Source organism: Coregonus lavaretus, assembly GCF_964263955.1.
Source record: "Coregonus lavaretus genome assembly, chromosome: 2".
Taxonomy (NCBI): domain Eukaryota; kingdom Metazoa; phylum Chordata; class Actinopteri; order Salmoniformes; family Salmonidae; genus Coregonus; species Coregonus lavaretus.
Window position 1 is genome coordinate 6,022,751 of NC_139989.1, and position 16,438 is coordinate 6,039,188.

At 41.7% G+C, this 16,438-nt stretch overlaps 1 protein-coding gene across 1 annotated transcript in view; it reads left to right on the forward strand.

Moving 5' to 3' along the window:
- Positions 1-5,604: 5,604 nt before the first annotated feature.
- Positions 5,605-16,438, forward strand: part of LOC311099936 (histone-lysine N-methyltransferase 2C-like) — a gene marked incomplete at its 3' end in the record, with an annotated part of 100,261 nt that continues 89,427 nt past the window's right edge. Inside the window, exon 1 of the mRNA XM_084140653.1 lies at positions 5,605-6,457. The remainder of the gene's footprint in view (positions 6,458-16,438) is intronic.

A 16,438-nucleotide genomic window follows, 5' to 3' on the forward strand; every position in this document is an offset into this window, starting at 1 on the left:
CACTGGGTGGCATCCTTACCTTTTTTGAATAAAATCAAAATGAATGCTGTATGCACATCTCTCCGAAATGAACCTTTGTGAACGGCTGGCTGTATTAATAATTTTGAGCAATGGTGGACCTAATTGATTCCAACATTTTAAAATAGACCTCAGGAGGAATACCATCCCATCCAGGTGATTTGTCGTCCAGGGTAGGGGAGGGAATGGCCGGCAGGGATGTAGCTCAGTTGATAGAGCATGGCGTTTTCAACGCCAGGGTTGTGGGTTCGATTCCCACGGGGGGCCAGTATAAAAAAATATGTATTCACTAACTGTAAGTCGCTCTGGATAAGAGCGTCTGCTAAATGACTAAAATGTAAATTTGCCTGTAATCATGCTATCCAATACCCTTTTGAGTTAATTGAGAGAGATTTGGGCTCCCAGCAAGGTGGCTTCCTCTGTTGAGAGAAGAGGAGTTCTTAATTATTTTAGAAAGGACTTAGTGGGGACCTCCCGAGTAGTCACAACCGGCCGTGATCTGGAGTCCCATAGGGCAGTGCACAACTGGCCCAGCGTCGTCCGGGTTAGGGGAGGGTTTGGCCGGGGGAGCTTTACTTGGCTCATTGCGCTCCAGCGACTCCTTGTGGCGGGCCAGGTGCCTGCAGGCTGACCTCGGTCATCAGGTCAAGTGTTTCCTCTGACACATTGGTGCGGCTGGCTTCCGGGTTAAACACGTGGGTGTTAAGAAGCGGGGCATGTTTCGGAGGACGCATGACTCGACCTTCGCCGCCCGTTGGGGAGTTGCAGCGATGAGACAAGATCGAGAATAAAAAAATTAAGGACTTAAAATTGATTTTTGGGGGATTTGTATCATTTGATTTACACAACATGCCTAACACTTAGAAAATGCAAAATATTTTTTCTTGTGAAACAAACAAAAAATAAGACCAACAAAACTGAAAACTTGAACATGCATAACTAATCACCCCCCCCCCCCCCCCCAAAGTCAATACTTTGTAGAGCCACCTTTTGCAGCAATTACAGCTGCAAGTCTCTTGGGGTATGTCTCTATAAGCATGGCACATCTAGCCACTGGGACTTTTACCCATTCTTCAAGGCAAAACTGTTCCAGCTCCTTCAAGTTGGATGGGTTCCGCTGGTGTACAGCAATCTTTAAGTCATACCACAGATTCTCAATTGGATTGAGGTCTGGGCTTTGACTAGGCAATTCCAAGACATTTAAATGTTTCCCCTTAAACCACTGGACTGTTGCTTTAGCAGTATGCTTAGGGTCATTGTCCTGCTGGAAGGTGAACCTCTGTCCCAGTCTCAAATCTCTGGAAGACTGAAACAGGTTTCCCTCAAAAATGTCCCTGTATTTAGCGCCATCCATCATTCCTTCAATTCTGACCAGTTTCCCAGTCCCTGCCGATGAAAAACATCCCCACAGCATGATGCTGCCACCACCATGCTTCACTGTGGGGATGGTGTTCTCAGGGTGATGAGAGGTGTTGGGTTTGCGCCAGATATAGCATTTTCCTTGATGGCCAAAAAGCTCATTTTTAGTCTCATCTGACCAGAGTACCTTCTTCCATATGTTTGGGGAGTCTCCCACATGCCTTTTGGCGAACACCAAACGTGTTTGCTTATTTATTTCTTTAAGCAATGGCTTTTTTCTGGCCACTCTTCCGTAAAGCCCAGCTCTGTGGATGTATGGCTTAAAGTGGTCCCATGGACAGATACTCCAATCTCTGCTGCGGAGCTTTGCAGCTCCTTCAGGGTTATCTTTGGTCTCTTTGTTGCCTCTCTGATTAATGCCCTCCTTGCCTGGTCCGTGAGTTTTGGTGGGTGGCCCTCTCTTGGCAGGTTTGTTGTGGTGCCATATTCTTTCCATTTTTAATAATGGATTTAATGGTGCTCTGTGGGATGTTCAAAGTTTCTGATATTTTTTTATAACCCAACCCTGATCTGTACTTCTCCACAACTTTGTCCCTGACCTGTTTGGAGAGCTCCTTGGTCTTTATGGTGCTGCTTGCTTGGTGGTGCCCCTTGCTTAGTGGTGTTGCAGACTCTGGGGCCTTTCTGAACAGGTGTATACATACTGAGATCATGTGACAGATCAGGTAACACTTAGATTGCACACAGGTGGACTTTATTTAACTAATAATGTGACTTCTGAAGATAATTTGTTGCACCAGATCTTATTTAGGGGCTTCATAGAAAAGGGGGTGAATACATATGCACGCACTACTTTTCAGGTATTTATTTTTTTATAATTATTTGAAACAAGTAATTATTTTCATTTCACTTTTCCAGTTTGGACTCTTTTTTGTATGTCCATTACATGAAATCCAAATAAAAATCCATTTAAATTACAGGTTGTAATGCAACAAAATAGGAAAAACGCCAAGGGGGATGAATACTTTTGCAAGGCACCATATGTACTGACATATATGTGTAACTAATACATGTTAATGTTTTTAAATATATGTAAATTGTAAAGTATTTTGTCTGTAATGTCTTTTTGGTTATATGTCGGAACCTAGTAAGACTAGCTGTCGCTATTGGTGTCGGCTAATGGAGATCCTAATAAATAAAATAAAATATTTATCAGCTGATCATTACTGTGTAGCTTGTTGGCCAGTAAACAACTGGGACGATTACCATGGAAGTAATGGCTGAGTCCTACATTTACATTTTAGTCATTTAGCAGACGCTCTAATCCAGAGCGATTTACAGGAGCAATTAGGGTTAAGTGCCTTGCTTAAGGGCACATCGACAGATTTTTCACCTAGTCGGCTCGGGGATTAGAACCAGCGACCTTTCGGTTACTGGCACAACACTCTTACCCACTACGCTACCTGCCGCTCCTACTTGATGGATGGCAAATTCTGCTCTCTGTCTAATCAATAAATTAAGATCTGTCTTGACTTTGGAAAGACTAATAGCTACCTGGTCTGAAAATAATGTTTTCTGAGAATGCTCTTACACAGTTAACAACATTTCTTTAATAGTTATTCAACCTAGATTCAAATGCAGTAGCATAATTTTTTATAAAACCTTTGGTGGCATCCCTAACAATCCGGGGGTCATCGACTGAATTTTAATTTAGTTCAATTTTAAATTGTTCACAGAATGTAGGATTTTGTAGTAATGAAACGTTTAAACGTCATCTTGTGGCTTTTTTAGGAGATTCAAAAATTAGAAGTTGGCAGTAGTAAGCATGGTGGTCAGACAAGCTCATGGCGAATTTATATTTTCTTGATTAATGAAAATAGAGGTGTAGATAATAGTATGAAATCGATTTGTGAGAATGGTTATTGTCTGTATGAGTACAAAATGTACTCTTTTGCTTTAGGATTAAGTGCTTGCCAGGCATCAATGAGGTTGTAATCAGAGAGTATACAGTGTGCTGGAGAGCCTTGGTTATGTGTGGATAGTAGTCAGTCTTAAATTTGTCCCGCATGTCCAAAATGTCATTCATGCCTGTCCCAATAACGAAATGGATTAAGTTAATTCAAATAATATGTTCAGAGAATCCAAAAACTTAGGATCATAGGAATTTGGAGCATACACATAAATAAAGGCACATTTTTTTCCATTATGGATACATTTAAGGAAAGTGATTCTTCCTTCTTGGTCTTCGCCTTTACCCAAGATGGTAGTTTTGAGTTTTATATATATCATTATAAAAATACCTTTAGTTTCGTTTGGGGCTGATGAAAAAGCAGCCAGTTCGTACAAATGGTTCTCTATTCTATGTTAGTCCTTTTGAAGCAGGTGTGTATCTTGGAGCACTTGCTATATCAACATGGCTTCTTGCTAGGATATCAAGACAGCTGGAACATCTAATAGGATAGTTTAGGACTTTCAGATTCCAAGACAGAATAGCTAGCTTTGCCATTGTAAAAAAAAAAGAATGTACTATTAATGATCTCATTGTTATCTTTAGTGTTGATAAGCCCATGGATGTGTAACAAAAAGCAGGACCCACAGGGAAACCCACCCATTGGTCATTCCCCACCCAGAACTCCACCCATGTGAACCATAGATAACACTGTATGTTAAAAGCACTGTGTGAGTATCCTTGCCAACAGACACAGGAGCTATCAGTGGTTCACCAACCAGGGCCTTGACTGGCTGTGTAATTAATATTTCTTTGGACACATAAATGTTCTTCCAACGTTCCCATGAAAAGTGTCTAGAACAATAATATCTCATGTTTTGAGAACATGGCAACCATGTTCTCTGTACGTTGGTGGGACGTTGATGGAATATTCTCCTAACCCACAGAAAACTGGACACATGAATGTTCTTGCAACGCTCCCATGAAACATGTATAGAACATTAATATCTTATATTCTGAGAACATGGCAACCATGTTCTGTGTATGTTTGGTGGAACTTTGATGGAATATTCTCCTAACCCACAGAAAACAACAACAAAACACTGTGAACTGTTTGAGTCCTACCCCCACTCAACACACTTAGACGGGCTCTCATGGTAGAGAAGAAGCACACTTTCATTGACACAAATGCACACACACACAACTGAGGACATAAAAGGAGGATATAAGTGAGCTCTGTGGGACTCAGCGAATCAGTGAAGCACTGTCCTATTAGACAGTGGAACCTCTTTCAACCCATGAAGCTCATTTCCTCCTGCACCTGGACCAGTCTGGACTTCCTCCATCCCATCCTTGACCCTCAGAGAGCATCCCACTAATCAGTGAGAAAAATAAATCTAACGAAAAGGGCTGAGCAGAATCAATGGATATAGTAACACTATAGTATCTTTGGCGGATGTTGAATGTATGGGAAGCCTTATTTGTCCCCTAAAGGAAGTTGATGCATGGTGATTTAATGTAATTTTACTAAAAATAAATGGATGCCTTATACCGTGCTATAAGTGTGTGTGTGATACCTTAATGTTTAATAATCAACTTATAATATGTTATGCCATGTACACTCTTCATAACTCTATCAGAACTCCCACAGTTATTTTTATTTTTATTTTTTGTCATTTAGCAGACGCTCTTATCCAGAGCAATTAGGGTTAAGTGCCTTGCTCAAGGGCACATCGACAGATTTTTCACCTAGTCGGCTCGGGGATTAGAACCAGCGACCTTTCGGTTACTGGTACTATGCTCTTAACCACTAAGCTACCTGCCGCCCTAGTATCCTAATACGTTTCTGTAGTATAAGACAAAATGCAATTAATTATGTTATGCATTCCTGCCAGCTAGTAGAGTAGACAGTTTATGTTTTGTATTTCAAATTAATGTCATTTAGCAATAGACATTACCAATAATAATCTATTCCACAATGTGATAACTCTGAGAATAAGGACTGTTGTAGCAATAGATATAAAACAATTTACTGACTTGTCTGCAACCATAATAACTTAACACAAAATAACAGTTATGTTGCCTCTGTGCACTGTTGAACAAAACCAGCAGATATTAATCGAAATTGAGAGAATGCACGGCTAGGCGAATAGAATCCCATCCACTCTATTTAAGAACTCCAGATCCATGTTTTGAGAGTTCTTGGCTGATGACTGAGAAGTCTCTTTACCTGGATAGTGCTCCAATGTATCATTCCGCAGGGTCAGTGAGAGTTTTTTCATAACATGTATTACGCGGTCTGACACAAAACGCTACAATTTACATTTGTTTTTATTTATACCTTTGTATAAGCTTATTTTTTTATACATGGTTTATTCCTGTTGGACCATTATTTGATCTAACACGTCTTACTTCATGTTTAATTGGACCTATTTCCGCGACAAACGTTGACAGGCAGTGCTCAGGTCTATCCTAAACATGGCCACCATGATGGAGTAAAGCGTCAACTTTAAATTTCACATTTTTAGAAGAAAACTTATACATTTTCTGTATTTTGACAGGAATGTTTCAACGGAAAAAATTATATCAATCATCTTATCCATATGAAATCCTTGGATAAAGTTTCTTGTTGGATTTAATACTGGTTTAAGTTGTCTGGAAGCTGGAAAGGAAAAAGAGAATTGCATCAATTCCGTAAGCGTTTTCTTTTCTCTCGATAGTTTTAAAGCTTTTACAAACCTTTTGTGGGATTTTTCAAGTTGTGGATCTATTTTAATTGGAATCATTTTGCTGCGAATAATTGAAGAAACGAATGAGATGTATTTTATCATTTTTATGCGTTTTCCAGTGGAAAGTGAATCTTGGTGGTCGAAGGGAGAGTAGTAATGTTCACTGGTTGACGTACTTTTTAAGAAGCCAAGAAACTGAAGAATACATAAAGGGATATAACAGTTTTATGTATGGTTTTGAGGCGCCGAAAGTGCACCGGTCATTTCCCCCATATTTTTGAATTGGTGGATGAACGAGTTAGCTATACCCCCAACCCCACTTATACTAAACGAAAGTATTACATTTCTCATATGGCTTTAAAGGTCATGAAGGAAATACATCTAAACTTCTAGTTTATAAAAGGTAAGTTGTAATGTATATCTCGACATTTTACTCATAGTTGTGTGTTTTCAGACGTGCAGAGAGAACCAGCCACCTTCAAGATTTCCGTGTGGCCAATCATGTCACCGTAGAGCGCTCGGTTTGTTATAATTTTGATGCTAATATGGCCTTTGAAGAGCGCCGCTTTTCGCTAAAACAATTTCGTACTTGAATTCAACTTAACGGCCGCCAATTCAGCATTTAAATTTCAGTTTTAATATGAGACTTTAACCCTATGGTTTGGCTACTTACTCAAGAAGATCAAACAATATCAGTGTTTGGCAGGGTTGTGACTATCAAATGATGCTGTCAAAAAGTTGTGTGTTTACAGAGCTTTGAACAACGTACGTTCAATCCCAATGACCACTCTTGAACTGCACCTATGGGTTTTGACATAAGCATAATAGAGCCTGAACGTTCTTCAACTCCAGTCCAGGATATTTGGTGTACATGCTTTCATTCCACGCCTTTAGTAACACCTGACTTTGCAAGTTATGGCCCAGACTGAAGATGCATGATTGGTTGACAATTTTAATCAGGTATTGGTGATGGGCTGGAATAAAGGCTTGCACACCCAGTAGTTCTCCAAAACTTAAATTGGAGAACCACACGTGTTATGGCTCTTGATAGGACATGAGGAGAGTCCAGCGTTTGTTATAACCATGAATTGCAATATATTTTCTCAATAACTATGCACAACTCTTGGTGTGGTTTTTGTCATGTTTCTTATGCATTCAACCTCAAGACAGTACTGCATGCAGATCCTTCCATTGACAACCAAGGAATCCAGTTGTTATTATAGACAGAAGTGCAGCTGATTTTATTCGATATGGTCGTCTATCTCAAATCAACGAATAAGCAGTGTTACCTACCTAGTGACGTACAAGTAGTTTCAAGTTGTAATGTCATGTGCACAAGTACAGTGAAATGCCTTTTTTGCAAGCTTTCAACCCAACAATGCAGTAATCAATATAAATGTAGTACTAAAAATAACATAGTACAAAAACACACACGAAATAAGAACATGAGATGTAAGCTAGCTATATACAGGGTCAGTTCCAATACCATATTTCCAATGTGCAGGGATACTGGAGTGATGGAGGTAGATAAACTACATGACCAAAAGTATTTGGACACCTGCTCGTTATACATAGTGTGCGACTCTCTTTATTTATTTTTATAGCTTACAGTTTATTCTCTGTTAGTCAGCACCTCTACACTAAATAATGTGCTCTGGGTGTGCGCCAGCTCATGCTTTTTATTAAACACCTGCTCATCAAACATCTCATTACAAAATCATGGGCATTAATATGGAGTTGGTCCCACCTACCTTTGCTGCTATAACAGCCTCCACTCTTCTGGGAAGGCTTTCCACTAGATGTTGGAACATTGCTGCGGGGACTTGCTTCCATTCAGCCATGAGCATTAGTGAGGTTGGGCGATTAGGCCTGGCTCGCAGTCGGCGGTCCAAATCATCCCAAAGGTGTTCGATGTGGTTGAGGTCAGGGCTGTCTGCAGCCAGTCAAGTTCTTCCACACTGATCTCGACAAACCATTTTTCCATAGATCTCGCTTTGTGCACGGGGGCATTGTCATGCTGATACAGGAAAGGGCCTTCCCCAAACTGTTGCCACAAAGTTGGAAGCACAATCATCTAGAATGTAATTGTAAGTTGTAGCGTTAAGATTTCCCTTCACTGGAATTAAGGGGCCTAGCCCAAACCATGAAAAACAGCCCCAGACCATTATTCCTCCTCCACCAACTTTGCAGTTGGCGCTAGGGTTGCACGATATTGGAAATAACTGACATTGCGATATTTTGTTTTTCTGCGATATATATTGCGATGTGAAAAAATACAGGAGGTATGTATGATCCACTGGGAAAAATGCAGTTTGCAAACAGCGACTTTTCAGGTGGAAGTCCTGATTAATAAAGTGTACGGTCAGACTTATGTAGGGCTCTGTTGTCCGGCAGGACCACAAGTCCGTTGTTGCTGTATAATATTCCACTTGTGACAGCTCTGTTTCAAATTGTGCCTTGCATTTCTCGTACAACTCTGGGATGGCAACTTGAGAAAAATAGTTGCGTGATGGCATTACATACCTCTTGTCAAGAGACCGGATCATGTTTTTACAACCCTCTTTGGTAACCGTGTTAATTGGTACCATGTCTTTGGCGACGTGAAATGTTATTGAATCTGTGATTTCTCTCTGCCGTTTGGAACCTTTCTCGTATGGTGTAAAACTGGCAAAGGCATCTGAAATAGATTTTTGCTTTGGAGGGCATTGAGATGCTTTGCACTCGTCATACGAAGATTTGTGGTGCCGCCTTAAATGATCGAACAAATTGGTCGTGTTGCCTTGTTTTGTGGCAACAATTGCAAGGCACTCTCGACAAAGTACCTGTTTTTGGTCAACATCATCCTGTCTGTAGCCGAAATAGTTCCATATAATTGACGATGGATTTCTTTTTGCAACCAAATTCTCAATTTGTCTTTTTATGCCTGTTCCTCGCTCATCATTTCGTCACGTGCAAGCAGAGCCTGCATGTCAACCACATGCAGCAACGAACTCCGTGTTTAAAATAAAAATAATACTAATAAATTCTGTATCCAATAACCCATAAATCTGAGTAAATTACATTATATCAGACAGATATAATGCTAGTTTAACATAAAAAAAATATATATTGTGTCTTGTTTACCTTACTAAATCGCACGTTCTGCGATGTGACTATTGCGGATGCATACATCGCAATGTCGATGCTGAAACGATATATCGTGAAGCCCTAGTTGGCACTATGCATTGGGGCAGGTAGCGTTCTTCAGGCATCCGCCAAACCCAGATTCACGCTTGTGTGTCCTACCACTTCGCGGCTGAGCGATTATTTCTCTTAGATGTTTCCACTTCACAATAACAGTACTTACTGTTGACCGGGGGCAGCTCTAGCAGGGCAGAAATTTGACGAACTGACTTGTTGGAAAGGTGTCCCACGTTGAAAGTCACTGAACTCTTCAATAAGGCCATTCTACTGCCAATGTTTGTCTATGGAGGTTACATGGCTGTGTGGTCGATTTTATACACGTCAGCAACGGGAGTAGCTGAAATGGATGAATCCACTAATTTGAAGGGGTGTCCACATACTTTTGTATATATAGTGTATATATGAGCCAATTTAGCGAATAGGATTCGTTATCTGTAATGGTTATGCTAAATTAGGCATTGTTGGGATATAGATAAAATCACACAAAATCACTGCCTTGTGTTCTAAAAACAGATTTTATTTATTTGAGCGCCCAAAAAAATCAAGCGAGTACTCGAACAGTCAAATGTCAAATGCCCATCCTCCTGGTGACACAGGGAAGTTAGTTTGGGGCTTCACTCCAATAGGTAGAACCAAGAATAACAAGGTGATGTCTCATTTCATATTGAACGATTTTTGTTTCTGTGCCACAGCATTATGTAAAAGGTTCTGCATGGTCAATCCGACGTCTGCATTGGCCGTACAGCATTTACTGCGACGCAGCCTCCGCAGACGTCAGGGCTTTCATACTTCTTGCGCTTAGGGGAGCAGAGCTATTGTCAAGGAAGTGAGTTTGTGTTTATACAGGACGTACCGCCCCCACCTACTGTCAGCCAATCATGTCAATGTTTAGCTATAAGGAGCCCTCCACATTGTTACAAAACGAGAGACGCAAAGCGATGCGGTACAGAGCTTGATTTGGCCTCTGCATGCCTCCAGAGGTTCCGCAATTTCGTCACACACTCCATACGAAGCCTCCGACCACATTTTTGGATCAAGCATAAATTGGATTTAAGACAGTAAAGAGCTTAGGAAAATGTTATGAGAAGCTATGTGCATTGTTTGTCAGTGAAGGAAGACTGAATGCTGTAGACAGGTAAGAGTGGAGGACAGTGTGCAGAAAGCGAGAGGAAGAGGACTGTGTCAGAAGTGAAGGACAATGTCAAGGAACACACACCAGGAAGCTTTTGTTGATAAGAGTTGAGAACATCAGTTGTCACTTACAAACTTCAAAACAGTGTTGTCCGTGTTCCAGGTGTGATGCCATCGTCATTAAAATGTGAGATGTCTGACTTGGACACGTTGGCTTAACGTTATGTGTGAATGTAGACAGTTTGTGGCTATTGTTTTAAGGAACTTTGAAGGCTGGTTTCTTGGATTCAAATTAATCTTTGTTTGGGAAACCGATCCTGAAGTTTTCATAACTGTCGTGTGAAAGAGTGACAGGATGGAATGGCAGGGACATTCAGAGAAGATCCTTGAATATAGGACATGGAATGGCTCAATTAATCTTCATTTCACCACAGCAAATGCAATCAGTCTGAAACATGTCATGGTACTGTAGTGCTTACTAGGAACCTAGCGAAGATGAGAGGGCTGGAAAAAAGTCAGTCCTCCCTGACATGATGGGTCACATTACCCCACTTCTTATGCCCTGAATATTTGTTTCGGAGACCATTGGGCCACACAGGTGAAGTCTGAGGCTGCGTTTACATGGGCAGCCCAATTCTGATATTTTTTCCACAAATTGGTCTTTTAACCAAGACACATCAGATCTTTTTCAGAGCTGATCTGATTGGTCAAAAGACCAATTAGTGGAAAAAAGATCAGAATTGGGCTGCCTGTGTAATAGCAGCACGAGGGTTTCAGATTTGAGCTTGATTTTTGCTAAACTCAAAGGACAGCTTAACGTCAATAAGGAAGATTATTTAATATCACTATTTTCACTGTTTGAAGGGTACCTATTACATAAGGACAAAATACCACCTTCAAAACACATATTTCTATGTCACTTACAGTGCAAATTCTGTCTGGGCTCCATATAAACAACATAACTATATCTGTGAGGCTGTTATGACACCAAAAATTATAAGCAGATTATGTTGTGCTTGGTAGCTACACTTAATGGGGAAGATTAACCTATCAGTTGGAGAAATTAGTCATCCTCAGGGTGTCAGATAACTTTAAATATAGGCTATGTAGTGGATTCCAGCAAATCTTTGAAAGGCATAAAATGACATTCAGGAAGCCTTGAGTTTTAAAAATGTGCATGCTGGTCTTCCATTCTTAAGAGCCTATAGTCTGTTGGCATGTTCGCAGAAACGGTATGCAAGCTGTTGTGGCAGTGATGGTCGTGGTTATTAAATTAGCTGAGAGAACCGTCAGCACCCACTTAGCTTCTTGCATGCCACTCCTAGTCCTACTAATGCTTGTGCAACCTTTGCTGCGTTCAGTAGGAAGAAATGGGTGATTTTGAGGAGCCTGTTTAGGAGGGTTCAACGTTACATAACTTTTAGGTAGACGGTTAGGCCTATAGTGTAGAACAGGTGTTATGGTCTGTAATGTGCACTATGAGTACGGTTACATGCACACAATAATGCGATTTATTGTGGATAGTCAGATTAATATAATAGTTCGATTAAAACGTTTACATGCTTTGCAAGAAGAATGATTTCCCTAATAATCCTGTTTTACATGGACACATCTTGAAGTCAGGCTACCTGATAGCACTCTGATAAATGCAAAAAATGACCAAATCAAAATAAACGTTATTCCACAGCGACCATGTTATTTTAGGGAAGCATATTTCAGTCTGAGTTCGAACATAAAAGTTTGTATGTGTGAACTACTTCTAAGAGGCATACAGTCAGTTGTTCTGAACTCACTTAACTCGCGCTAAAGAGGGTGGCTCGCTCGGCTGGTGGTAGCGCATGCACAGATAAAAATACACTGCTGGAACATCGATTAAGGTGTTTTATATGTCCTAATAATTTGAAATGTTGCTCAGAAAACTAGGTGTTTTAATCGGCGTATGTTTACTAAGATTTTAATCTCACACTGATTTAAGATAAGCAGAGTAAGGTGTTTACATGACTTGCATAACCTGCCTACTGCCATAATCGGTTAAATATCTAATTATTAGTGTGCATGTAAACGTACTCTGTCTCATAATTGTGTCAGTTCTATTCATTACATTTGACTGCAATGTTCCTAACATTTTGTTTCACTTCACTGAATACATTCCAGAACGTATCCAATAAGAAATTATTTTGTTTTTACATTTCAAATATTTGTTCCTACAATGAACACAACAAACTTATCCTGACCATCCTTCACGACAACTTGACAAATTACAGCACTTAATACATAAACAAAGATTTTTTCCCCCTAAGTTTGTGGAATAGCGTTTACTCTCCCTGTGGCACCGACCTCTTTTGTTGGCCAAGCCTACAACACTACCTCAGATAAGAGCTGTGCAGACTGAGCCAAGGAGGAACATGAGCAACATTACTGCACTCTGATTGGCTTGGAGGCTACAAACAGATGCAGATGGGGGTGTGGCTGACTCGAGCTACACAGATTCACAAGGGTGAGAGAGGGGTAGAAAAGGAGGGAAGAGGGTGTGCACTGTGGGCTACAACGGCAAATGAGCAGGGCCAAGGCAGCCACGTGTCCCGAGCAAACCACATACACTACATGACCAAAAGTATGTGGACACCTACTCGTCGAACATCTCATTACAGTCGTGGACATTAATATGGAGTTGGTCCCCCCTTAGCTGCTATAACAGCCTCCACTCTTCTGGGAAGGCTTTCCACTAGATGTTGAAACATTGCTGTGGGGACTTGCTTTCATTCAGCCACGAGCATTAGTGAGGTTGGGAGATTAGGCCTGGCTCGCAGTCGGCGTTCCAATTCATACCAAAGGTGTTCGAATTGGGTTGAGGTCAGGGCTCTGTGCAGGCCAGTCAAGTTCTTCCACAACGATCTCAACAAACCATTTCTGTATAGACCTCGCATTGTGCACGGGGGTGTTGTCATGCTGAAACAGGAAATGGCCTTCCCCAAACGGTTGCCACAAAGTTGGAAGCACAGAATCGTCTAGACTGTCATTGTATGTTGTAGCATTAAAATATTTCCCTTCACTGGAACTAAGGAGCCTAGCCCGAACCATCAAAAACAACCCCAGACCATTATTGCTCTTCCACCAAACTTTGCAGTTGGCACTATGCATTGGGGCAGGTAGCATTCTCCTGGCATCCGCCAAACCCTGATTCGTCTGTCGGACTGCCAGATGGTGAAGCGGGATTAATCAGTCCAGAGAACGCGCTTCCACTGCTCCAGAGTCCAATGCCGGCGAGCTTTACACCACTCCAGCCGACGCTTGGCATTGTGCATGGTGATCTTAGGCTTGTGTGCGGCTGCTCGGCTATGGAAACCCATTTCATGAAGCTCCCGACAAACAGTTCTTGTGCTGACGTTGCTTCCAGAGGCAGTTTGGAACTCGGTAGTGAGTATTGCAACCGAGGACAGACGATTTTTACGCTCTTCAGCATTTGGCAGTCCCGTTCTGTGAGCTTGTGTTGCCTACCACTTCGCGGCTGAACCATTGTTGCTTCTAGATGTTTCCACTTCACAATAACAGCACTTAAAGTTGACCGGGGAAGCTCCAGCAGGGCAGAAAGTTGACGAACTGACTTGTTGGAAAGGTGGCATCCTATGAAGGTGCCATGTTGAAAGTCACTGAGCTCTTCAGTAAGGCCAATCTACTGCCAATGTTTGTCTATGGAGATTGCATGGCTGTGTGCTTGATTTTATACACCTGTCAGCAACTGGTGTGGCTGAAATAGCTGAATCCACACATTTTGAAGGGGGTATCTGTCCTTAAATGTGGGAACCCATGTTTTTATGCTCAGTGATGTCCCAGAGATTTTGCTGTTGGGAGTGGGAATGGGTCTGTGATGTGAGGTGGACACTTTGAAATGCCAACACTCAAGTCATAAACGTGTACATATCCACTTCCGTTTCTGGTGCCATAGGCAAATAGCCTACCCTTCAAGCAGGCTCATGTTTGTGGTCTGCCCAGCGATGGTGTGAGGCTGAACAGCAACTTGCCTCTAACAGTGCATTCGAGACCTAGTAAAACCCTCTGGTTAAATCAACATTAAAATAAGCTGGTTCAAACGCACAGCAGGGGACCCTGCTATTTATTTTTTTATTCTCTCCACCCCAGCATGACTGTGCTTGACAAAATGGCTAAATTAATTTAAGCAGTAGAGAGCGGCGCTGCCACGCAGAGCACGGAGAGGTCCCCCAATGCCAGGCTTCGCACAGCTGGTCTCGACGACATTACAGATGAGTCAACGGCCTGCTTTCTTCCTTTCCCCTCTTCCTTAGCTCTGCTAAATCGACACTGGACTGTCCACTGTACAGTTGTGCCTTTCAACAAGCAGTTGTTGTAGTTGCTATTGGCCATTTTCTCAGTTATTAGAAGTGGAGACTAGATCTGCTGTAATCTGTGGTAGTTGTAGGTGGCCTAAGTGGTGGTAAACAGAGTTAATTTGCTAGTCAAAGTTGAGCGGGAGTGCTGTGACAGTGACAGCCATCCTGGCCCCTCTCCTTTGTGTTTCTGCATGCTTTGCATTGTGAGGTATGTGAAAGAAAGTGGAGTTGTGTAACTTTTGTGTTGTTACACGATGTGTTGTAACTTTTGCACAAGCATGCCTGATTCAACTAGTCAACTAAACATCAAGCTCGGGCTCCCGAGTGGCGCAGCGGTCTAAGCCAACTTGTAAGTCGCTCTGGATAAGAGCGTCTGCTAAATGACGTAAATGTAAATGTAAGGAACTGCATCTCAGTGCTTGAGGCGTCACTACAGACCCCCTGGCTCGATTCCAGGCTGTATCACAACCGGCCGTGATTGGGAATCCCATAGGGCGGTGCACAATTGGCCCAGCGTCGTCTGGGTTTGGCCGGTGTAGGCCGTCATTGTAAATAAGAATTTGTTCTTAACTGACTTGCCTAGTTAAATAAAGGTGAAATAAAATTGAAAAAAAATAAAAGCTCTTGGTTAGTTGAATCAGGTGTGCTGGTGGTGGAATCGAGCAAACGTGGAATGGCTGGGCTCAAGCGCGGGTCCAAGCGGGTTAGGAAATGGGATGCGTTGCATTGAAAAGATCCTTATGTCATCAAATTTTGGCATTCGTAGGCAATATCAATGTGCCTACTAGTGGACAATTTTATATATAGTACCAGTCAAAAGTTTGGACACACCTACTCATTCCAGGGTTTTTCTTTATTTTTACTATTTTCTACATTGTAGAATAATAGTGAAGAAATCAAAACTATGAAATAACACATGGAATCATGTAGTAAACAAAAGTGTTAAATACATATATTTTATATTTGAGATTCTTCAAATAGCCACCCTTTGCAAACTCTTGGCTTTCTCTCAACCAGCTTCATGAGGTAGTCACCTGGAATGCTTTTCAATTAACAGGTGCGCCTTGTTAAAAGTTAATTTGTGGAATTTCTTCCCTTCTACATGCGTTTGAGCCAATCAGTTGTGTTGTGACAAGGTAGGGTTGGTATACAGAAGATAGCCCTATTTGGTAAAAGACCAAGTCCATATTATGGCAAGAACAGCTCAAATAAGCAAAGAGAAACGACAGTCCATCATTACTTTAAGACATGAAGGTCAGTCAATGTGGAAAATTTGAAGAACTTTGAACGTTTCTTCAAGTGCAGTAGCAAAACCATCAAGCGCTAAAAGGAAACTGGCTCTCATGAGGACCGCCACAGGAAAGGAAGACCCAGAGTTACCTCTGCTGCACAGGATAAGTTCTCAACATCAACTGTTAAGAGGAGACTGCGTGAATCAGGCCTTCATGGTCGAATTGCTGCAGAGAAACCGCTACTAAAGGACACCAATAATAAGAAGAGACTTGCTTGGGCAAAGAAACACGAGCAATGGACATAAGACCGGTGGAAATCTGTCCTTTGGTCTGATGAGTCCAAATTTGAGATTTTTGGTTCCAACCTCAGTTTCTTTGTGAGACGCAGAGTAGGTGAACGGATGATCTCCGCATGTGTGGTTCCCACCGTGAAGCATGGAGGAAGTGTGATGGTGTGGGGGTGCTTTCTGGTGACACTGTCAGTGATTT